The sequence below is a fragment of the Ahaetulla prasina genome, chromosome 1, assembly GCF_028640845.1.
Source record: "Ahaetulla prasina isolate Xishuangbanna chromosome 1, ASM2864084v1, whole genome shotgun sequence".
NCBI classification, from domain to species: Eukaryota; Metazoa; Chordata; class Lepidosauria; order Squamata; family Colubridae; genus Ahaetulla; species Ahaetulla prasina.
The window spans coordinates 305,057,755-305,083,053 of record NC_080539.1 but is presented as its reverse complement, the minus strand read 5'-3'; the positions used below and the strand labels follow the sequence as shown (position 1 = coordinate 305,083,053).

The window sequence follows — 25,299 nt, the reverse complement described above, 5'->3', positions numbered from 1 at the left end:
ATGGCATGCTATCACTGTGTAGATATATGTTTGGATTTTACAATCAGGAGGAAAAAGTGTACATATATTGAGGGAGATACAGTTTTTCAAGAATAGGAGTGTGTCCTTGGGAGAAATCTGTGAAATCATCAACAACTTAGCAGAATCATTTGAAAAGATTACTATGTGAAGAATGAATAATAGATACCCCTTATAGTAATGTCACAGCGTTCCGTGCGCCTTTGGCATTTAGTCATGCTGGCCACATTACCATGTAGACGTCTTCGGAGAGCGCTGGCTCTTCAGCTTTGAAACCGAGATGAGCACCACCCCCTAGAGTCGGCAACGACTAGCACAGATGTGTAAGGGGAACGTTACCTAGTAATGTCAAACTATTCTTGGTCTATCTTTTTGCAAGGCTGCACAGCTTCTCTGGCTCTTTTGATTATGACTGACATTTGAGTGCTTCACCTAAATTTTAATCATGCCAACCATAATCAAAAGGGATATTATCTGAAAGGACTTGAACTGTATTTATGCTTGAAACTGTATTTATGTCATCATGCTTTTTTTGCCCTGAGAAATAATTAGGGCATGAACTTTTAAGTCAAACTCAACCAGCCAAAATATAAATTCCACCCACTATCTGTTGTTCCTCTTTGCTGTGAATTGAGGTCAATTGATTTTGGTGAGGCCCAAAAGAGTTTGGTCCTCACCATCCATGTAATGAATCATCAATTGGAGATACAGATTACATTTTTATCACTTACATACAAAATTTGTTTTTAAAAACAGAGTCCTTCGGGAGATGATGCGGTATAGAAATATAATTATAAATAAATAAATAAATAAATAAAATTTGGGGAAAGCATTCAAACATACAAACCCAGTATGAAACTGAATACAGTAGTTTGAAGTACAATATATTTCCAGAGTTGACAACAAAGATTTTTCCAATGATAGTGGTGATGGATCAGTGTCCTTCAGACAGAAAGTAATTTATTTTAATGGATGAAAAATCAAATGTCTTTTCTTCTGCTCCTCCATATTTCTTGACCAGTTTTGGAGGACAACTATCTCTGTAGCAATCATTTTCCTCAGAATTCCTATTGGGCCTTTAAGCAAAAGGGGCTGTCTGTTACAGTCCTACTGACATATTTTATGTTTATTTCCACAAGCTGAGATCAGACATTGTAATAAACCATAGTTATAGTTTTTAAATCAGTGGTTTACTTAAGGGTGAAAAAGCCACCATAACCCATCTCCTATTTTTATTCATCCACACAGGGAAAAAAGAAGAAAAATATGCTTTAAAAGCTGATGAGAATGCTCAGACACAATTGTTTTTTGGAGGGTGTGGGTAAAATTGTGTTAGTCTTGTCTGAAAACAAGCAGTTAACCTTGCCCTTAAAAATGTCTACATAAAATTCTGACAGCTCCAAAAGACACTGCCTAAAAACATCATGAGAGGCTTAGGTCAAGTGAAAAACATGATGATATTTTATACCATCTCGAATGATTTCAGATCATAAAAATGTTTATGTTAAGGAAAAAATGTGCACAAAAAACCCCAGTGCAGATTTCTTTACAGAAAATAACATGAAACTTTGACAGAAGAAATGAATGAGTGAATACAAAAGATGCAGACAGAGAGCAGATGTAAACTTGTAAATGTTGCCCCCTCACGTTCCTCAGGCGATGTGATGACCTTCCCTGCCAACCCACCCTTTTCCCAGTTCATTTCTTTCTTATGTTTCCTTAATTATCCCTCAGAGGTTCTGACCTGGAATGGTTTTTCTTGATCTGTAGATGTTCAGCACTACTCTTTTTTTGAACTATTATATCAAAATCAGGAAAGCAAGGCTGTCTAGAATCAAACAAATGGTGTGATTTGTTTAGCGATCAGAGGCACTTGGCCAATTCTCTGAGTATATTTGTTATGTCACACTTTTAACAATAAATGTAATATCATTATTTGAAAGTTCTGAAAGTTTCTCATGTTCCTAAAAAATATTTATTTACTTTTAAAGTCTGTTAGCTACCCCATAAGAGCAGCTGTCAAGCAGTGGATGATAAAACTCTGCTTAAAAATAAAATTTCATTAATGAAACAATTACTTTAAGAAAAATGTCAAAACAACAGAGGAAAGTGTCTTTCTCATTTCCCCCTAGGTCTGGTTTAAACATGGTTATGATTCTCACGGTTAACTATTATTTTTAAGTAGTTTTCTGCCATGTCACTCAAGTAAAACAATGTGCAAAAACAATGTGCAAAAACAATGTAACAGTAACACTTCAAACAGTATAACAGTATATATAAGTATGTATCAGTGTTGGGTTTCAAAAAATTCTGTGGGTGTGGCTTGGTAGGTATGGTATGGCTTGGTGGGCGTGGCATGGCATGGCTTCGTGGGTGTGGCACTGCTTGGTGGGTGTGGCTTGGTGAACGTGTCAGAGGAAGGGTACTGTAAAATCTCCATTCCCACCCCACTCCAGGGGAAAGATACTGTAAAATCTCCATTCTGTCCCTAATCCAGGGGAAGGTTACTGCAAAATCTCCATTTCCTCCCAATCAGCTGGGACTTGGGAGGCAGAGAATAGATGGGGGTGGGGCCAGTCAGAATTTTTACTACCAGTTCTCCGAACTACTCAAAAATTATGCTACCAGTTCTCCAGAACTGGTCAGAACCTGCTGAAACCCACCTCTGATCATTAACAACAGCCCATTACCACAAAGAACAATACTTTGAACAAGCAAATAATGCATACATATTCCCTCCTCATTCCTCAAATGCCCATTGAAATAGTAAAGCTTTAGTAAGCTTCCTGAACATTAACTGTGAGGAGGCTGTTCTGATTCTGGGAATAGATGATTCCATAATAGGGAAGCTCAATAGAGAAGGTTCCCTTCAAACCACCTTCCACAGTACATGGTCTCTCTACCAGCATTCCTTGGGTGGACAAATTCTACTTGGAGCAAATAATGTCACAGATACTCAAGCTATGAGCCATAACAACTTTATCAGTTATTACAATCATACTGAACTGTACACAGAGAGAACCAATTTGGTCTAGCAGTTAAACTAGTCTAGAGACCAGGAGACTGTGAGTTCTGGTCCTGCCTTAGACATTAAAGCTGGCTGGGTGACCTTGGGCCAGTCACTGTCTCTGAGACCAAAATGTCAAGCTTGGGCAACAAGCTTGTCAGTCCATTTGTGTCACAATATTTGGTGGATTGGAAAAAAATGTGGGTCCTGCAATTGTGGGGAAATGATAGGAAGGGGAAAAAATGGAATTGTACCCAGAACCTATTGGAAACCACTGCAGTTCCCATAATTTTGATCTGATATTACAATATTAGGGTGTTCCCTTTAAGACACAGGCAGTTGCATGTTGTACAAGCTAATGCTTCTAGTAACTTTCAGGGGCTGGAGTAACTATCATGTTTAACAGAGTTGGAAAGGACCTTGGAGGTCATCTAATCCAATCCCCTGCTCACGCAGGAGACCCGTACTAGGAATTCGAACCGACAAACTCCCGATCTTTCTGTTCGACAAGCTCAGTGTCATTTAGTGGGAGTTATAGTAGATCAAATAAGAAGACAGAAGGAATAAATAGCTGTCCCTCTTGTTCTAGGAATAAGCTTAATAGGTGCATGAGTCAAGGCAGGGAACTAGACCTGCTGTTCTGTCCCCCTTTGCCTCCGTCCGAGCGATGGCTTAATTAGCCAGCACTATTAGTTCTGGCAACAAAATAGCGAGCGTATGCCAAGTGTCTCTATTATCTCCCTCGACGCCGATGAGTCACCCAGGAACAAACTTCAGCTCTTAGTTAGTTAATTTGCCTGCTATGAAGAGGCACAGCAGCTCTGGCTGCCTTTATATCCTGTGGGGTGTGGCTCCATTACTCAGCACTTCCTAAGCCTGCCCCACCCCTGCTTCTGTTGTTCCCTCTTCTCTTGCCTAAGAAACCTAGGATCCAGCCAGGCCTGATTGCCATCAGCTGGGTATGGAGGTGTGGCCTGGGGGGAAAGAGTCAGGGGACGGAGGCCTCATTATCTCTTCCATCTGGCCTGCCTCTGGCTCCTGGAACTGGGCCAGGGAAGCCGGTGCTCCCGAGGTAAGTCCTGACGGCCCTTCCCCCTCACTTTCCAAGTCACTTTCTGGCAGGAAGCCCGACTCGGGGGGTGCAGACACAACACCTGCATTTCAAAATGCTGACACTAGACTGCCTGAGTTACAGGATGATATGGAGAGTTTTCTCATGTTTCAATTTGCCAATTGTTAGCTTAACAACCTGAAAGGGGGCTAAACCCACAATTTTAAGCATCCATCTATAGCTGACCAACCCAGTTCTACCCCATGTTAAGGGCAACAGTTGGAGGTTGGCAGATGATGTTGAGGAAGTGGGGAAGGGCAGAACTATGGAATCCACCAATCACTTTCCTTAACTTATCCTGCCTGAAAGTAGTTAGGCTAGCACTATTCATTGGCCTCATTATGACAGAACAAATACCTGCAATGAGGATAGTATCAGATATCCTGCATACGTATATTTTGCCATCTTCAGAAGTATTGGATAGCACTTTGATATAATAAGAGAAAAACTGGTTAAAAGGCATAATGTAGCAGAAGTACAGAACATGAAAATTAAGAGCATTTTAATCTATTTTAACTAGTAAGTACAGGGGAAGTCTAAGAAGGGAGATAGCTGGCATTGACCAGAGGCTTCAGAATAAGTGGAGATTTGTGCCCATGAAATATCAACAATTTCACCACCGGGGTTTTTCAACCTTCTATATTTCTCACTTTTCAGTTTAATTTCATTTTTTCCAGATAAAAGTCAAAAACAGCTTTATTTTGAGGTAACCTCATCTAATTCCCATTGGCCTGTGGCAGTAGTGAAATCTGAACTGGTTTACTACCAATTCGCTGCCTGCGCATGCGCACTGCGTGTTTGCACGAGCAGTGCGCACCACACACAAAATTGCAAGGTACACGCACGTGTGCAATGCATGCCAAAAGGAGGCATGGGGTAAGTAGAACAGTGTGCGGGTGGGTGACCAGCTGTGGTGCGCGATCTTTTTTTTTTTACTTTTAAAAGCATTTTTTTACAACCTATTTGGCCGAATAAGTTGTTAAAAAAATGCTTCTAAAAGTAAAAAAAAGGCTCTGACGATCGCGCAACTCAGCAGTGACCATCAGAGCCTCTTTTTTTACCTTTTAAAAGCATTTTTTAAAAGAAGTGGCAAGCAGGGAAGCAGGGGCGGGGGCAGGGATTTTTGCTACCAGTTCTCTGAACCACCTGCCACCATCGCTACCGGATTGGGTGATCCGGTCCAAACCAGGAGTATTTCACCCCTGGCCTGCGGCTTTGAAGAGACCCTTTACCCAGCCAACCAGGAGTTGTCAATGAAACCTCTTTTTGATCTCAGAACAATTGAGGTGCTACATGAAAACAGATGGATTTACAAGCAGAAGCAAAGGTAGTTCCACAAAACTCAAGCAGTGCAGCTTTGCCTTATCTTTCTCTTAATGATTTTTTTTTTCATTTCATAAAATTGTACCAAAGAAAATTCGCTTCTCAGGTTCAGTGCCATCTAGGAGTTCTCTTAAAGTTGCAAAGGGGAGCTGGGATGAATAGACTATACTTGTCAATGGAAGTAAAACAATTGCCTTATCTCTAAGAAAACTTACTCCCTTACCTGATGTTGCCACTGCAAAGTGACCCTGGCCTAACTCAAACATGCAGAGTATATGCTTAGGAGAAAAGAGAATAATGTTTCAGGAACAAGTAACAGGAATGGCAGGCACTAGCTAGAGATACTGATTCTCATATCCACAGCACTTTAACAGGATGCATAGAAATATAGTATTTATTGTTAGTTGCAAAGTCGTGTCTGACCCATCGCGACCCCATGGACAATGTTTCTCCAGGCCTTCCTGTCCTCTACCATCCCTTGGAGACCATTTAAGCTCATGCCGACTGCTTCAGTATCCATCCATCCACCTCATTCTCTCTCATCCCCTTCTTCTTTTACCTTCAGTCTTTCCCAGCATTAGGCTCTTCTCCAGTGAGTTCTTCCTTCTCATTAAGTGGCCAAAGTATTTCAGTTTCATCTTCAGGGTCTGGCCTTCTACAGAGCAGTCAGGACTGACCGTTTTGATTGCCTTGCAGTCCAAGGGACCTGCAGGAGTATTCTCCAGCACCATAGTTCAAAAGCCTCAATTCTTTGGCGCTCAGCCTTCCTTATGGTAGAAATATAGCATAGATACTGTGAAATACAAAGACCCATCACCTATGGGAAAACCTACATCAATTCTTGGTCATTCCCCCAGTGTTCTCACAACACCATCTGGAAAGGAGCAATTGTTTGATATAAAATGCAATATTGAATATAATACATTGCTGCTGCACTCATAACTAGAATTAAATATTTCTTCTATCCAATGCCTTGGGCAGAAAAGAAATGTTCAGTTCTTGAGGTTCAGGGGTTGTTTGAGAGAGTAAACAACTCAAACAAATGCAAAAGTCTTGGGGCACGTATTTCTTTTTTAGTTTTAGAACTCTCTCTCCTTTCTTCCCATCTCTCTCCAAAGTACAGAATGAATGTAAATGGAATCAACCATCAGCAAATGCAGTTTGAATTTGCAGCATCTTGGCTTTTGATACCAAATCTCATGCTAATTATTACTTTTTTTTTCTTTTGTAAGTTTGAATCTGTTCCACTTTTAATTGTCTCTGAATCTCCCTTTCTGGAAAAAAAATCTGATTGTTCTGCATTTAATGTACTAAGGATTAGGTACATTGCAGAATCAATTGCCTATGCAAGAAACTTTACTCCATATTAGTTTTTCATTATCAAATGAATCAATATTTTTCCTAAACAATTAGTTTAAGAGGTACCATGAAGCCTCCCCTTACACATCCTGCCTTTTCTAGAGTAAGAAAATGCTTCTCAAATCTTTGTTCAACCACCAATGAAAACTCTTAATACAATGTTGATGGCAGCATCTCTTTTCCAATAATTTTGTTCTCTTAGTATGATGGTAGAACAATTTTCCTGCATTTCCTAATGCTTTCCAAATGAGTTTGGACTACAATACTCAGAGTTCCCAGTGAACCAGTGGCAATTTCTGGAGGGCAACAGGTTTGAATAGGTTGTTACAAAGGATTTAACTATGGGAAAGTTGTCATTTATAGGTGTAAAGTATGTTTCTTTGATATCATTTCATATCCATCAGACTTTGTAGTCTGGTTTATCACCATTCTTCATTAAAATTCTCCATGACTTTTTTTATCACAATTGTCACCATGCTCTCTGTTTTTACATAAGAACTTCTATTAAATTAGAGTATCACGCTGGAGGTGGTTGATGGAACAGTAGAAGATCCCATCTCTCCCCCCCCCAACACATCCTGCTCCCTCTCTCTGCATCTTTTAATTATAATTTAATAATAATAATAATAATAATAATAATAATAATAATAATAATAATAATAATAATAATAATAATAATAATAATAATAATAATAATGTTTTAATTTGTATACCGCCCTTCTCCCGAAGGACTCAGGGCGGTGAACAGGCAAATAAAATACAAACAGAAACATACACCATAATTAAAACAACCCTTAAAAAACTGATTCAAATTTGCCAGAAAATTTAAAATAACATTACACCCCATAAAAATTACAGAAATTTAAAACCCACAATTAAAATTTAAAATTTAGAATTTAAAATCAGGCCAGTCCAGCCAAACGGAATAAATAGGTTTTAAGTTTGCGGCGAAAGGTCCCAAGGTCAGGTAGTTGTCGAAGCCCGGGGGGAAGCTCGTTCCACAGGGTAGGAGCCCCCACAGAGAAGGCCCTCTCCCTGGGGGCTGCCAGTCGACATTGTTTGGCTGACGGCACCCTGAGGAGTCCCTCTCTGTGGGAACGCACCGGACGCTGGGAGATAGAGGCCGGCAGTAGACGGTCCCATAAGTTTGTGTTTTGGTTTGTTAGAATTATCTATTTTTCATCATTTTATTGTTTTTAATTAGTAAGCCCCCCCCCCGAGTCTCTGGTGGAAAGATGGGCAGCAAATATAGAATAGAATAGAATAGAATAGAATAGAATAGAATAGAATAGAATAGAATAGAATATTTATTTATTTATTTATTTATTTGATTTGATTTTTATACTGCCCTTCTCCCGAAGGACTCAGGGCGGTGTACAGCCAAGTAAAATTCAATATATAAACATTAAAAGAAGTTAAAAAGAAATATTATAATGTGGCCGAAATTTTAAAACCATTTAAAATCTTAAAACATAAATACCCCAATAAAATTTCAATCCAGTCCGCTTGAATAAATAGGTGCGTTTTCAGCTCACGCGAAAGGTCCGAAGATCAGGCAATTGGCGTAAACCGGGGAAGTTCATTCCAGGCGTAGGAGCTCCAACAGAAGGCCCTCTCCTGGGGCTGCCAGTCGACATTGTTTGGCTGACGGCACCCTGAGAAGGCCCTCTGTGTGAGCGCACGGGTCGGTGGGAGGCACAAGGTAACAGCAGGCGGTCCCGTAAGTACCGGGTCCTAAGCCATGGGCGCTTTAAAGGTGGTAACCAAAATCTTGAAGCGCACCGAAAGACCACAGGAAGCCAGTGCAAGCTGCGCAGGATTGGTGTTACATGGGAGCAACGAGTTGCCCCACTATTACCAGCGCAGCTGCATTCTGGACTAGCTGCAGCCTCCGGGTGCACTTCAAGGGCAGCCCCATGTAGAGAGCATTGCAATAGTCAAGCGGAAGTGACAAGGGCATGGTGACCGTGCATAAGGCATCCCGGTCAAGAAAGGCGCAACTGGCGCACCAAGCGTGCAGTGGAAGGCCCTCTTGGAGACGGCCGCCAAATGATCGTCAAATGACAGTCGCCCATCAAGAGGACACCCAAGTTGCGCACCCTCTCCGTTGGGGCCAATAACTTGCCCCCCACAGCCAGCTGCGGCTGCAGCTGACTGTACTGGGGTGCCGGCATCCACAGCCACTCCGTCTTGGAGGGATTGAGCTTGAGTCTGTTTCTCCCCATCCAGACCCGTACAGCTTCCAGACACCGGGTCAGCACTTCGACAGCTTCGTTGGGATGGTTCGGGGTGGAAAAGTACAGCTGAGTATCATCAGCGTACAGATAATAACTCACCCCGAAACCACTGATGACCTCACCCAGTGGCTTCATGTAGATGTTGAACAGGAGGGGCGAGAGAATCGACCCCTGAGGCACCCCACAAGTAAGGTGCCTCACGGTCAACCTCTGCCCCCCTGTCAACACCGTCTGCGACTGGTCGGAGAGATAGAAGGAGAACCACTGATAAACGGTGCCTCCCACTCCCAACCCCTCCAACCAGTGCAGCAAGATACCATGGTCGATGGTATCAAACGCCGCTGAGAGATCTAATAGGACCAGGGCAGAGGAACAACCCCTATCCCTGGCCCTCCAGAGGTCATCCACCAACGCGACCAAAGCTGTCTCCGTACTGTGACCGGCCCGGAAGCCGGACTGGAACGGGTCTAGATAGACAGCTTCAGAATAGAAGCAACTTCTAGAATAGAATAGAATAGAATTCTTTATTGGCCAAGTGTGATTGGACACACAAGGAATTTGTCTTGGTGCATATGCTCTCAGTGTACATAAAAGAAAAGATACATTCGTCAAGATAAATATAATGAACAAACAAACAAACATTCTCATTTCTTTTTTAAAGCAGTCTGTTAGGTTAACTAATGACAAACTGCACTCTATAAATTAGGATGATCTTTATCATTACAAAGACATCTGAAGTGGACTAAACACAAGGGGAGAAAATTATATACTCTCTCTAGGAGAGCCTGAGATTCAGTTGGAAGGTGGACTCTTAAGATTTGGGAGCTCCAGTTGTGTCCATAGGATACGTACGTAAGATAAAATTGAATTAATGGAAACAAAAATAAACTGGACTCTTTTCCTATATAACAGATATTTCATACAGAATATTTGTGGCTATTTCACAACTGGAACCTAGAGAAAGACTATTAAGTATGAAATGTGGCCAATGGAAAATTACTTAAAAGTCTATCAAGCAACTATTTCTCTTCCTTTACTATTTACCGTATATACTCGAGTATAAGCCGAGTTTTTCAGCACGTTTTTTGTGCTGAAAAACGTCCCCTCGGCTTATACTTATACTCGGTATCTATACTCGAGGTTTTTTTTTTCTTCTTTTTTTCACATTATACCAGATGGCGCAAACTTGGCGGGCTTTTGCATTAGCGCGGGGAAGCCCTGCCGGTGCAGTGAGAGGGCGGGGCGGGGGAGCCGCCAGCCTTCTCGGCTGAGGGAGGGAGGGTTTCCCCGACCGGTAGCTGCCTCATTTCCCACCCTCGGCTTATACTCGAGTCCCCAGTTTACCCCAGTTTTTGGGGTAAAATTGGGGACCTCGGCTTATACTCGGATCGGCTTATATTCGAGTATATACGGTATTCCTTTTCACAGGTATCTGAGAGCTCATTCACACAAGACATCTGCAGAAGCTAAACCTTCATGCGCATACAAAGATATTCACCCTGAACATGCGATCCGCTTGCAGAAGACATTTGTTATTTGAGCAACGTCAAGGTGGAGCTTAATCAGTACACTCACAGGGCAAGCACTTCAGTTTTGTCAACACTGCTGCGACCGGTCGGAGATAGAGGCCGGCAGTAGACGGTCCCATAAGTTTGTGTTTTGGTTTGTTAGAATTATCTATTTTTCATCATTTTATTGTTTTTAATTAGTAAGCCCCCCCCCCCCAGTCTCTGGTGGAAAGATGGGCAGCAAATAAAGAATAGAATAGAATAGAATAGAATAGAATAGAATAGAATAGAATAGAATAGAATATTTATTTATTTATTTATTTATTTCGATTTTTATACCGCCCTTCTCCCGAAGGACTCAGGGCGGTGTACAGCCAAGTAAAAATTCAATATATAAACATTAAAAGAAGTTAAAAAGAAATATTATAATGTGGCCGAAATTTTAAAACCATTTAAAATCTTAAAACATAAATACCCCAATAAAATTTCAATCCAGTCCCGCTTGAATAAATAGGTGCGTTTTCAGCTCACGCCAAAAGGTCCAAGATCAGGCAATTGACGAAACCGGGGAAGTTCATTCCAGGCGTAGGAGCTCCAACAGAGAAGGCCCTTCCCTGGGGCCGCCAGTCGACATTGTTTGGCTGACGGCACCCTGAGAAGGCCCTCTGTGTGAGCGACGGGTCGGTGGGAGGCACAAGGTAACAGCAGGCGGTCCCGTAAGTACCGGGTCCTAAGCCATGGAGCGCTTTAAAGGTGGTAACCAAAATCTTGAAGCGCACCAAAGACCACAGGAAGCCAGTGCAAGCTGCGAGGATTGGTGTTACATGGGAGCAACGAGTTGCCCCACTATTACCCGCAGCTGCATTCTGACTAGCTGCAGCCTCCGGTGCACTTCAAGGGCAGCCCCATGTAGAGAGCATTGCAATAGTCCAAGCGGAAGTGACAAGGGCATGAGTGACCGTGCATAAGGCATCCCGGTCAAGAAAGGCGCAACTGGCGCGCAAGCGTGCTTGGTGGAAGGCCCTCTTGGAGACGGCCACCAAATGATCGTCAAATGACAGTCGCCCATCCAAGAGGACACCCAAGTTGCGCACCCTCTCCGTTGGGGCCAATAACTTGCCCCCCACAGCCAGCTGCGGCTGCAGCTGACTGTACTGGGGTGCCGGCATCCACAGCCACTCCGTCTTGGAGGGATTGAGCTTGGGGCTGTTTCTCCCCCTCCAGACCCGTACAGCTTCCAGACACCGGGACAGCACTTGACAACCGTTGGGGTGGTTGGGGTGGAAAAGTACAGCTGAGTATCATCAGCGTACAGATAATAACTCACCCCGAAACCACTGATGACCTCACCCAGTGGCTTCATGTAGATGTTGAACAGGAGGGGCGAGAGAATCGACCCCTGAGGCACCCCACAAGTAAGGTGCCTCACGGTCGACCTCTGCCCCCCTGTCAACACCGTCTGCGACTGGTCGGAGAGATAGGAGGAGAACCACCGATAAACGGTGCCTCCCACTCCCAACCCCTCCAACCGGTGCAGCAAGATACCATGGTCGATGGTATCAAACGCCGCTGAGAGATCTAATAGGACCAGGGCAGAGGAACAACCCCTATCCCTGGCCCTCCAGAGGTCATCCACCAACGCGACCAAAGCTGTCTCCGTACTGTGACCGGCCCGGAAGCCGGACTGGAACGGGTCTAGATAGACAGCTTCAGAATAGAAGCAACTTCTAGAATAGAATAGAATAGAATTCTTTATTGGCCAAGTGTGATTGGACACACAAGGAATTTGTCTTGGTGCATATGCTCTCAGTGTACATAAAAGAAAAGATACATTTGTCAAGATAAATATAATGAACAAACAAACAAACATTCTCATTTCTTTTTTAAAGCAGTCTGTTAGGTTAACTAATGACAAACTGCACTCTATAAATTAGGATGATCTTTATCATTACAAAGACATCTGAAGTGGACTAAACACAAGGGGAGAAAATTATATACCCTCTCTAGGAGAGCCTGAGATTCAGTTGGAAGGTGGACTCTTAAGATTTGGGAGCTCCAGTTGTGTCCATAGGATACGTACATAAGATAAAATTGAATTAATGGAAACAAAAATAAACTGGACTCTTTTCCTATATAACAGATATTTCATACAGAATATTTGTGGCTATTTCACAACTGGAACCTAGAGAAAGACTATTAAGTATGAAATGTGGCCAATGGAAAATTACTTAAAAGTCTATCAAGCAACTATTTCTCTTCCTTTACTATTTACCGTATATACTCGAGTATAAGCCGAGTTTTTCAGCACGTTTTTTGTGCTGAAAAACGTCCCCTCGGCTTATACTTATACTCGGTATCTATACTCGAGGTTTTTTTTTTCTTCTTTTTTTCACATTATACCAGATGGCGCAAACTTGGCGGGCTTTTGCATTAGCGCGGGGAAGCCCTGCCGGTGCAGTGAGAGGGCGGGCGGGGCCAGCCTTCTCGGCTGAGGGAGGGAGGGTTTCCCCGACCGGTAGCTGCCTCATTTCCCACCCTCGGCTTATACTCGAGTCCCCAGTTTACCCCAGTTTTTTGGGGTAAAATTGGGGACCTCGGCTTATACTCGGATCGGCTTATATTCGAGTATATACGGTATTCCTTTTCACAGGTATCTGAGAGCTCATTCACACAAGACATCTGCAGAAGCTAAACCTTCATGCGCATACAAAGATATTCACCCTGAACATGCGATCCGCTTGCAGAAGACATTTGTTATTTGAGCAACGTCAAGGTGGAGCTTAATCAGTACACTCACAGGGCAAGCACTTCAGTTTTCTAACGCTTAGCTAGACTATTATCCACATAAGAGCAGTCAGACATTTTAGTTTTCAAGGGGACAAACATTAGGTGAAAACTAGGCCTACACAGTCACAGCCATCAAGTCATGGAACTTTTTTTTTTTGTCACAACAGTATATACAATCATCAACATAAACAATAATTCATCATGAGAGAAAAAGTATATATAAGTAAAAGTATAAGTAAAAGTAAGCATATAATACTATAATGAAGAGAACAATAGGACAGGAACGGTAGGCACTTTTGTGCTCTTATGCACGCCATCAGATAAGTAGGTATCTGGTTCATGCAACTTTGTTTGTTTAAACAAAGTCTGCCCTGCATGGATCATTCCTGGAGGCCTCATTCCTGACTTCCCACACACAAACACACACTGAACATAATCTCAGTCTAAATAATAACATAAAACATCTGTATAATGCATATTTGGTAACTGCAACAACCACCAAGCATGTATCTATAACAGAGGTGGGTTTCAGCAGGTTCTGGAGAACCGGTAGCAGAAATTTTTAGTAGTTCGGAGAACCAGTAGTAAATATTATGACTGGCCCCGCCCCCATCTATTCTTTGCCTCCCAAGTCCCAGCTGATCGGGTGGAAATGTGGATTTTGCAGTAACCTTCCCCTGTATTGGGGAGGGAATGGAGATTTTACAGTATCCTTCCCCTGCCATGCCCGCCAAGCCATGCCCACAGAACTGGTAGTAAAAAAAATTGAAACCCACCACTGATCTATATGATATACAAAATCTTCTATCCTAATATGGTTACAGAGAATTTCAATTGTATATATAATCATATATATACAGCGTAAATAAAATTCTGTGCCAACACAACCCAAATTCCTGAGGAACAAAAGCTATATCCTGCAATCTAAACGAATCTTGAAAATATGCAGAGATTTGTTTGTTTTGAATATTTGTTTTTCCTCTACATGTTTCATCTCAGGACAAAGAACTATGCAAGGTTTGGAAGTTGCTCTTTCACTGCTGGAAATCTAATCTTCTCAACTCTGGTTTCGAAATAATCAGAATCTGGACTCTTGTGAATGTTTGTTGTTCATAAATTATCTTCTTTAGAAAGCAATACTCTGTAGTAATGATGCCTGCTTTTTTCACTCATGCACACAAACTGGTTCTGCTATATGCACATATACAGAGTCGTATAATTTATAGAGCTGCTCCTGTTCTGTATTCAAGTACAGTAATAAATAGAAAGCAATGCTTATAACAACCATTAATATATGGTATTTACTTTTCAATGGCAAGTATGACTTGTAGTAATTTGATGAATATAGAAGCACAGGTCTGAGTTTTTACACTTTTACAGTTATGTTAAGACTAAAGGAGTGTGTGTTAATCATTTCTAAAATCCTCATTTTTACTGAGTTTAGCAAGTAAATAAAGGCAAGAAATTTCAATAGATATCTCTTCTTATAAGCATAAATCCACAGACACTCTGATTGATCTACAGCAGAGGTATCAAACTCATCACATTACGTATCACAACTTTTTTCCTCTTCGCTAAACTGGGGATGGGGGTGGCATGACACATCTGGCCCATGGCCGTGAGTTTGACACTCCTGATCTCAGTATAGTAATCCATCCCCCAATTCTCAAATGTCTAAACTATGGGGTAATACTTGTAGATTCCTCTTATATGGGAAAAACTGTGGGTTCACCCTCGTATGCATTTAAAGTTTGAAGTTTAGTGACAAGGACACAATGGCCTATAACAGTGTTTCTTAAGCTCGGCCACTGGAAGATGCGTGGACTTCAACTCCCAGAATGTGGAATTCTGGGAGCTGAAGTCCACGCATCTTCAAGTGGACAAGCTTGAGAAACATTGATACAACCGCCATCTTTGTAAAAGTTTATTTTGTGGCTGTTAAGGGATAACTGCCTATGTTACAAAGACAAAATGTACCAATGAAAAACAGAGGAATCCCATTTCTAAACAGCAACGGTATTCATCTTGACCTTTTCTAGATTCTATTTTGCAATTTCTTTTGTGCTTTGGAGTTGGATCACAGGGTCCTTATGTAACTTGTCATGTGCTATTTATAAGGTTTTCCTGTGGTTTTTAAAAAATTTAATTTGACATCTTCTTTTTCTTTTCTGATATTGTTTTATGCAGGCAGATTTGATTTCCTTTTCCCCACCAAAGCTCTAAACCCCACTATTCCTTTAGTATACATTAATAACAACATGAAGGACACAAGAAACACCAGATTCAGGCTGAATTCTGCCTAAGATACTTTTATCAGTATAAAAGTATTAAAAAAATCAATAGATGTTTCTTGGCAATAGAAGTGGTTTTGCCAATGTCATTTTCAGTAATGTTTTATCAGTTGCCCAGTCTAGCCTACGGCCTGGAATTCTTGGGGGACAATCAAGTCCTAGCCAGATGCGACTTTGTTTATAAACTTTCTATATTCATACAACACCAGCCAAGTGCTGTTGCCACCTGATGAATGACACCAAATATGAAGGAAAGCGGAATTCTGTAATTAAGGCAAATGGATGCAACTACATACCTTCTTATGGTCCTTAAATATTTACAGGAGAGATTTTTTTTGTTTTTGTTTTTTAACTCTGTCTTTGCTATTTTTCTGTCCATATTCTTTGTGGGAAATCCTGCTTAATTTTTGTTTCAGTGTCTTTACTATCTGTTTCGTTCCTCAAAATTACACACACAAACACACACACACACACACACACACACTTTTACAGGTTCTTTAGGTTAAATCATCATGTGATTGCTTAGATACATTTAGGGAGAGGGAGGAAGGAAAGAAGGAAAGGAGGGAGGGAAGAAAGAAAGAAGGAAGGAAGAAAGGAAGGGTTTGTTCTGACATTTGTAATATAGGGAGATTCAACATTTTTAAAAAGAATAATAGTTACAAACATTCTCCTCTTTCCACTTTTAAAAAAACATTCAAAATTTTGTTTAATAATAAAGGACAATTTAAACTGAAAAAGAATAAAAAGAATAAACTGTGCAAGAAAAGAAAAAAACAGAAAAAGAAAAACATCTTTAAAAAATTGACTTCCAATCCTCATCACAAGTATAAACAATTTCACTATGTAATGAAATGTGTGAATAGCTTTGGGGGATAAGGGAAAGAAATGCTGCCTAGGAAACAATCAGGCAAGTGAGGGGGAAATCCCCAGTGACTTAACAGTCAGAGAAAGCAGCTTAGGAAAGACTAATTGATCAGATAGTTAAAAGTGGCAGAGGGAAGTTTATGTCTTCAGACTTGCAAGATTCTGTTAATGTAGCCTTACAGATGTAGATTAGAAATCTACAGATATAGATTTGGCTCATCTAGTTGTATCTTCTGTTGGGTTTATCTGGGAGGACTGACACACCATCTCACACTTTTTCTAAATTGGCAGATATAAAACTCTTCACTCCTACAACTCAACACTTAACTATAGGCAAATCTAATACATAATGTTCTTCAGATGATAGCAAAAAGTCCAGAGTCCTAAAATAATACTAACAAACAACTCATGATTCCACATCTCAACTCCTAACTGTAAACAAATCTACAATTAAAAGACCAAAAATAGTCCTAGTATCCTAATATGAATAAAGGATGAAATTTAACATAGCAAAGTGGGACAATTTTTCCTCATAAAACCAGCTCATAAAAACCCCTTACCTTAAGTGAAATCACATACAACACCAATTTAAATGCTATCCAATTAGTATATATACAGTAACTGTAGGAGAAAGTCTTAAACACCATGTCAATTGTAAGCAAATCCAATACACAATTTTTTCTATTCTAGCAGTCAACACAATTTTTCCATTTTAACCCTGATCAAATGACTTTGTGTTCCTTTTTATGCATAACAATCTTTCTCTTTAATCCATTCAGATGATTATGATCCTTGTTTGAATTTCTTCAAAATTTTAAAAAGCTTGCTTTCCAAGAAGAAATTATGCCAATTGCTCTCTGGGATTGTCATTTTTATGCCCTTCGTAATATTTAAAGCCCCAACCAATTATTTTTTTAATCTAATGACAAATTCTTGTTCACGTTGTTGTCAGACTTTAATACATATCTTGTTTTTCTGGGAACAGGATGTTTCTAAGAAAATACAACACAGCTGACCATATTGATTCATTCCTCAAGAATGCCCTTGAAAATCGTTAGAAGTTGTTATGTCTTCAATATCTAAATAATTTATATCCCATGAAAATCCATTTATTCTTTAAATTATTTTCAAAGTCTTAATAGTCAAAATAAAATAGTCCACTGCTTTCTGAGGTCTGAGCATGTTTAAAACTTTCTATGACCAAACCCTTGTCTTGCTTTTTCTTGTTTATTATAAGTTCCTAAAGATACTATTTCATTTTCTTATATTAGGGATTGAAAGAAATACCCAGGGTTTCCAGCCTTGTCATTTTGAGGTTGTCTAACTTTTTAAAAGCAATTAATGGGTGAACTTATTTGTCCTGTGGAAGGCTCTGATTGAGTGGTGGGTTTCAAATTTTTTTACTACCGGTTCTGTGGGTGTGGCTTGGTGGGCATGGGATGGCTTGGTGGGTGTGGCTTGGTGGGCATGGCAGAGGAAGGATACTGTAAAATCTCCATTCCCTCCTGATCAGCTGGGACTCAGGAGGCAGAGAATAGATGGGGTGGGGCCAATCAGAATTTTTACTACCGGTTCTCCGAACTACTCAAAATTTCCGCTACCGGTTCTGCATAACTGGTCAGAACCTCCTGAAACACACCTCTGCTTTGATTGTAGCTGGAACAAAGTTGGCAAATCCCCTCATCTTCCAGTTCTTCCATCCTTTAAAGACTGCTGCCTTGCAGTCTCCTTGGGAGAAGCAATTGTTTGGAGCCCAATACTGGCAATCTCACACCTCTACTTTCCAGAGATGGCTGAAAGAGTCAATCTATTCTTCAGTTCCTAGCCACAATTGCTCCATTTTACATAGAGCTAGCTATCTTTAATCTGCCATTCTTTGCCAGAGGTTCTACTTTCAACTATAAAAGTGCTGAAGAATATGAATGCAGGTTTCCAAATTTTGCTTGATGGGTTTTGCAAACCCATCTGCTGCACCTGCTCAAAATTACACACACAAACACACACACACACACACACACACACTTTTACAGGTTCTTTAGGTTAAATCATCATGTGATTGCTTAGATACATTTAGGGAGAGGGAGGAAGGAAAGAAGGAAAGGAGGGAGGGAAGAAAGAAAGAAGGAAGGAAGAAAGGAAGGGTTTGTTCTGACATTTGTAATATAGGGAGATTCAACATTTTTAAAAAGAATAATAGTTACAAACATTCTCCTCTTTCCACTTTTAAAAAAACATTCAAAATTTTGTTTAATAATAAAGGACAATTTAAACTGAAAAAGAATAAAAAGAATAAACTGTGCAAGAAAAGAAAAAACAGAAAAAGAAAAACATCTTTAAAAAATTGACTTCCAATCCTCATCACAAGTATAAACAATTTCACTATGTAATGAAATGTGTGAATGGCTTTGGGGGATAAGGGAAAGAAATGCTGCCTAGGAAACAATCAGGCAAGTGAGGGGGAAATCCCCAGTGACTTAACAGTCAGAGAAAGCAGTTTAGGAAAGACTAATTGATCAGATAGTTAAAAGTGGCAGAGGGAAGTTTATGTCTTCAGACTTGCAAGATTCTGTTAATGTAGCCTTACAGATGTAGATTAGAAATCTACAGATATAGATTTGGCTCATCTAGTTGTATCTTCTGTTGGGTTTATCTGGGAGGACTGACACACCATCTCACACTTTTTCTAAATTGGCAGATATAAAACTCTTCACTCCTACAACTCAACACTTAACTATAGGCAAATCTAATACATAATGTTCTTCAGATGATAGCAAAAAGTCCAGAGTCCTAAAATAATACTAACAAACAACTCATGATTCCACATCTCAACTCCTAACTGTAAACAAATCTACAATTAAAAGACCAAAAATAGTCCTAGTATCCTAATATGAATAAAGGATGAAATTTAACATAGCAAAGTGGGACAATTTTTCCTCATAAAACCAGCTCATAAAAACCCCTTACCTTAAGTGAAATCACATACAACACCAATTTAAATGCTATCCAATTAGTATATATACAGTAACTGTAGGGAGAAAGTCTTAAACACCATGTTAACTGTAAGCAAATCCAATACACAATTTTTTTTCTATTCTAGCAGTCAACACAATTTTTCCATTTTAACCCTGATCAAATGACTTTGTGTTCCTTTTTATGCATAACAATCTTTCTCTTTAATCCATTCAGATGATTATGATCCTTGTTTGAATTTCTTCAAAATTTTAAAAAGCTTGCTTTCCAAGAAGAAATTATGCCAATTGCTCTCTGGGATTGTCATTTTTATGCCCTTCGTAATATTTAAAGCCCCAACCAATTATTTTTTTAATCTAATGACAAATTCTTGTTCACGTTGTTGTCAGACTTTAATACATATCTTGTTTTTCTGGGAACAGGATGTTTCTAAGAAAATACAACACAGCTGACCATATTGATTCATTCCTCAAGAATGCCCTTGAAAATCGTTAGAAGTTGTTATGTCTTCAATATCTAAATAATTTATATCCCATGAAAATCCATTTATTCTTTAAATTATTTTCAAAGTCTTAATAGTCAAAATAAAATAGTCCACTGCTTTCTGAGGTCTGAGCATGTTTAAAACTTTCTATGACCAAACCCTTGTCTTGCTTTTTCTTGTTTATTATAAGTTCCTAAAGATACTATTTCATTTTCTTATATTAGGGATTGAAAGAAATACCCAGGGTTTCCAGCCTTGTCATTTTGAGGTTGTCTAACTTTTTAAAAGCAATTAATGGGTGAACTTAGTTGTCCTGTGGAAGGCTCTGATTGAGTGGTGGGTTTCAAATTTTTTTACTACCGGTTCTGTGGGTGTGGCTTGGTGGGCATGGGATGGCTTGGTGGGTGTGGCTTGGTGGGCATGGCAGAGGAAGGATACTGTAAAATCTCCATTCCCTCCTGATCAGCTGGGACTCAGGAGGCAGAGAATAGATGGGGTGGGGCCAATCAGAATTTTTACTACCGGTTCTCCGAACTACTCAAAATTTCCGCTACCGGTTCTGCATAACTGGTCAGAACCTCCTGAAACACACCTCTGCTTTGATTGTAGCTGGAACAAAGTTGGCAAATCCCCTCATCTTCCGGTTCTTCCATCCTTTAAAGACTGCTGCCTTGCAGTCTCCTTGGGAGAAGCAATTGTTTGGAGCCCAATACTGGCAATCTCACACCTCTACTTTCCAGAGATGGCTGAAAGAGTCAATCTATTCTTCAGTTCCTAGCCACAATTGCTCCATTTTACATAGAGCTAGCTATCTTTAATCTGCCATTCTTTGCCAGAGGTTCTACTTTCAACTATAAAAGTGCTGAAGAATATGAATGCAGGTTTCCAAATTTTTACTACCGGTTCTGCATAACTGGTCAGAACCTCCTGAAACACACCTCTGCTTTGATTGTAGCTGGAACAAAGTTGGCAAATCCTCATCTTCCAGTTCTTCCATCCTTTAAAGACTGCTGCCTTGCAGTCTCCTTGGGAGAAGCAATTGTTTGGAGCCCAATACTGGCAATCTCACACCTCTACTTTCCAGAGATGGCTGAAAGAGTCAATCTATTCTTCAGTTCCTAGCCACAATTGCTCCATTTTACATAGAGCTAGCTATCTTTAATCTGCCATTCTTTGCCAGAGGTTCTACTTTCAACTATAAAAGTGCTGAAGAATATGAATGCAGGTTTCAAATTTTTACTACCGGTTCTCCGAACTACTCAAAATTTCCGCTACCGGTTCTGTGGGTGTGGCTTGGTGGGCGTGGCAGGGTAAGGATACTGTAAAATCTCCATTCCCTCCTGATCAGCTGGGACTCAGGAGGCAGAGAATAGATGGGGGCGGGGCCAATCAGAATTTTTACTACCGGTTCTGCATAACTGGTCAGAACCTCCTGAAACACACCTCTGCTTTGATTGTAGCTGGAACAAAGTTGGCAAATCCTCATCTTCCAGTTCTTCCATCCTTTAAAGACTGCTGCCTTGCAGTCTCCTTGGGAGAAGCAATTGTTTGGAGCCCAATACTGGCAATCTCACACCTCTACTTTCCAGAGATGGCTGAAAGAGTCAATCTATTCTTCAGTTCCTAGCCACAATTGCTCCATTTTACATAGAGCTAGCTATCTTTAATCTGCCATTCTTTGCCAGAGGTTCTACTTTCAACTATAAAAGTGCTGAAGAATATGAATGCAGGTTTCAAATTTTTACTACCGGTTCTGTGGGTGTGGCTTGGTGGGCATGGGATGGCTTGGTGGGCATGGGATGGCTTGGTGGGCATGGGATGGCTTGGTGGGCATGGGATGGCTTGGTGGGCATGGGATGGCTTGGTGGGTGTGGCTTGGTGGGCGTGACAAGGGAAAGGTACTGTAAAATCTCCATTCCCTCCTGATCAGCTGGGACTCAGGAGGCAGAGAATAGATGGGGGGGGGCAGTCTGAATTTTTACTACCGGTTCTGCATAACTGGTCAGAACCTCCTGAAACACACCTCTGCTTTGATTGTAGCTGGAACAAAGTTGGCAAATCCTCATCTTCCAGTTCTTCCATCCTTTAAAGACTGCTGCCTTGCAGTCTCCTTGGGAGAAGCAATTGTTTGGAGCCCAATACTGGCAATCTCACACCTCTACTTTCCAGAGATGGCTGAAAGAGTCAATCTATTCTTCAGTTCCTAGCCACAATTGCTCCATTTTACATAGAGCTAGCTATCTTTAATCTGCCATTCTTTGCCAGAGGTTCTACTTTCAACTATAAAAGTGCTGAAGAATATGAATGCAGGTTTCAAATTTTTACTACCGGTTCTGCATAACTGGTCAGAACCTCCTGAAACACACCTCTGCTTTGATTGTAGCTGGAACAAAGTTGGCAAATCCTCATCTTCCAGTTCTTCCATCCTTTAAAGACTGCTGCCTTGCAGTCTCCTTGGGAGAAGCAATTGTTTGGAGCCCAATACTGGCAATCTCACACCTCTACTTTCCAGAGATGGCTGAAAGAGTCAATCTATTCTTCAGTTCCTAGCCACAATTGCTCCATTTTACATAGAGCTAGCTATCTTTAATCTGCCATTCTTTGCCAGAGGTTCTACTTTCAACTATAAAAGTGCTGAAGAATATGAATGCAGGTTTCAAATTTTTACTACCGGTTCTGCATAACTGGTCAGAACCTCCTGAAACACACCTCTGCTTTGATTGTAGCTGGAACAAAGTTGGCAAATCCCCTCATCTTCCAGTTCTTCCATCCTTTAAAGACTGCTGCCTTGCAGTCTCCTTGGGAGAAGCAATTGTTTGGAGCCCAATACTGGCAATCTCACACCTCTACTTTCCAGAGATGGCTGAAAGAGTCAATCTATTCTTCAGTTCCTAGCCACAATTGCTCCATTTTACATAGAGCTAGCTATCTTTAATCTGCCATTCTTTGCCAGAGGTTCTACTTTCAACTATAAAAGTGCTGAAGAATATGAATGCAGGTTTCCAAATTTTGCTTGATGGGTTTTGCAAACCCATCTGCTGCACCTGCTGCACCGGTTGGAGGGATTGGGAGTGGGAGGCACCGTTCATCGGTGGTTCTCCTCCTATCTCTCCGATCGGTCGCAGACGGTGTTGACGGGGGGGCAGAGGTCGGCCCCGAGACGCCTCACTTGTGGGGTGCCTCAGGGGTCGATTCTCTTGCCCCTCTTGTTCAACATCTATATGAAGCCGCTGGGTGAGATCATCAGTGGTTTCGGTGTGAGGTACCAGCTGTACGCTGACGACACTCAGCTGTACTTTTCTACACCGGACCACCCCAACGAAGCTATCGAGGTGTTGTCCCGGTGTCTGGAAGCCGTACGGGTCTGGATGGGGAGAAACAGGCTCAAGCTCAATCCCTCCAAGACGGAGTGGCTGTGGATGCCGGCATCCCGGTACAGTCAGCTGCAGCCGCGGCTGACTGTTGGGGGCGAGTCATTGGCCCCAATGGAGAGGGTGCGCAACTTGGGCGTCCTCCTGGATGGACGGCTGTCTTTCGAAGACCATTTGACGGCCGTCTCCAGGAGAGCTTTTCACCAGGTTCGCCTGGTTTGCCAGTTGCACCCCTTTCTAGACCGGGATGCCCTATGCACGGTCACTCATGCTCTCGTGACATCTCGTCTGGATTACTGCAATGCTCTCTACATGGGGCTCCCCTTGAGGAGCACCTGGAGACTCCAGGTAGTTCAGAATGTGGCTGCGCGGGTGATAGAGGGAGCCCCTCGTGGCTCCCACGTAGCACCTCTCCTGCGCAGACTGCACTGGCTGCCTGTGGCCTTCCGGGTGCGCTTCAATTTTTGGTAATGATCTTCAAAGTGCTCCATGGCATAGGGCCGGGCTACTTACGGGACCGTCTGCTGCCACCAAATGCCTCTCACCGACCCGTGCACTCTCACAGAGAGGGACTCCTCAGGGTGCCGTCGGCCAGGCAGTGCCGACTGGCGACACCCAGGGGAAGGGCCTTTTCTGTGGGGGCCCCCACCCTCTGGAACAAGCTTCCCCCAGGACTTCGCCAACTTCCTGACCTTCGAACCTTCCGCCGCGAGCTTAAGACAAATCTATTTATCTGCGCAGGACTGGACTAGAATTTTAAATTTTAAATCTGGTTTTAAATAGGGTTTTATTATTTATATCTCTATTTTAAATATTCGGCCTATGTAATAAGTTTTTTAAATTAATGTTTTATCCTGTATATATATATATATGTTTTTTAAGTGGCTGTAAACCGCCCTGAGTCCCTAGGGAGATAGGGCGGTATAAAAGCGTGAATAATAAATAAAATTGCTCATTTTTAAAAGACAAAATGAAGCCTGGGAAAATTGCAAGGAAGTCTAAGATTCAGCACGTCTGACCTATGTTGGATGCATTTACACCAACTAGGCAGCCACAAACAGTTTAGAAAGACACCGATTTCACAGGCAAACTTCTGTGGCCATTGAAAGAATGAAATAGCATCCTTAAGAGAAAGGTGAGGGGGGGAGTTTAAAACCAACAAAGAAGCAACCAAGCTCAGAGAGCACCAAAAACTCCACAGTTCAACCTTCAGCTATATATTTTCTTCTATTGAAATGACAGTTTGCTTAAAATTGTATGATTTGGGAGGTTAGCTGAGTTTTAATTATTAGGGAGATCAGGGTTCCCAGATGCCAAATTAACAAATAATGTGCAGTTGAATCTTATGTATGTTTATTGGGAAGTAACGTTGATGAGTCTTATTTTCTCCAGTTAAAAGCATTTGGGGGAGCAATCTCTTTTTATTTTTTTCCCCCTCGCAATAAAAATATTAATATCATAGTGTCACATACTCATAACAAAATCGTTCCGCAGAAACAAAACATGTGAATGCCCACAAAATAAATTGTTCCTTGAAATATTTACACTGTTCTCTCCACATTTTATATATATATAAAAACAGCTTCAGTAACAAATAAAATTGCAAGGAAAAAATAGGTAAAATGAGAATTTAAAAAATTCTATCAGCAGAGTCTCTACCCAAAGGCATTTAGAATCGTACAATGCAAACTGCTGAAGCTCCAGTATTTGGATAGTCAACTTTGGTTGCCGTAGCACGGCTGGTGGCTATTGTAAAACACACAATGTTGTAACAATTCTATCTTTTAAAGCCTGCGTGTACAATATTAAGGGTTTACGTTGGATTGTTTTTAAAGTTATAAACTGTTCCGGGAGGCTCCTTACCTGAAAACTGGAGGAAAGTGTAATAAATAAATTGCTCATTTTTTAATACCTCACAGCCACCTTTCAAATTGCAATGTTTGATTTCCACTCTTCCAACCCTTTC

At 41.2% G+C, this 25,299-nt stretch overlaps 1 protein-coding gene across 1 annotated transcript in view; it reads right to left on the bottom strand.

The window, feature by feature from the left end:
- LTK (leukocyte receptor tyrosine kinase) overlaps positions 1–25,299 on the bottom strand; it is a 142,780-nt gene that overhangs the window by 116,573 nt on the left and 908 nt on the right. The window lies entirely within an intron of this gene.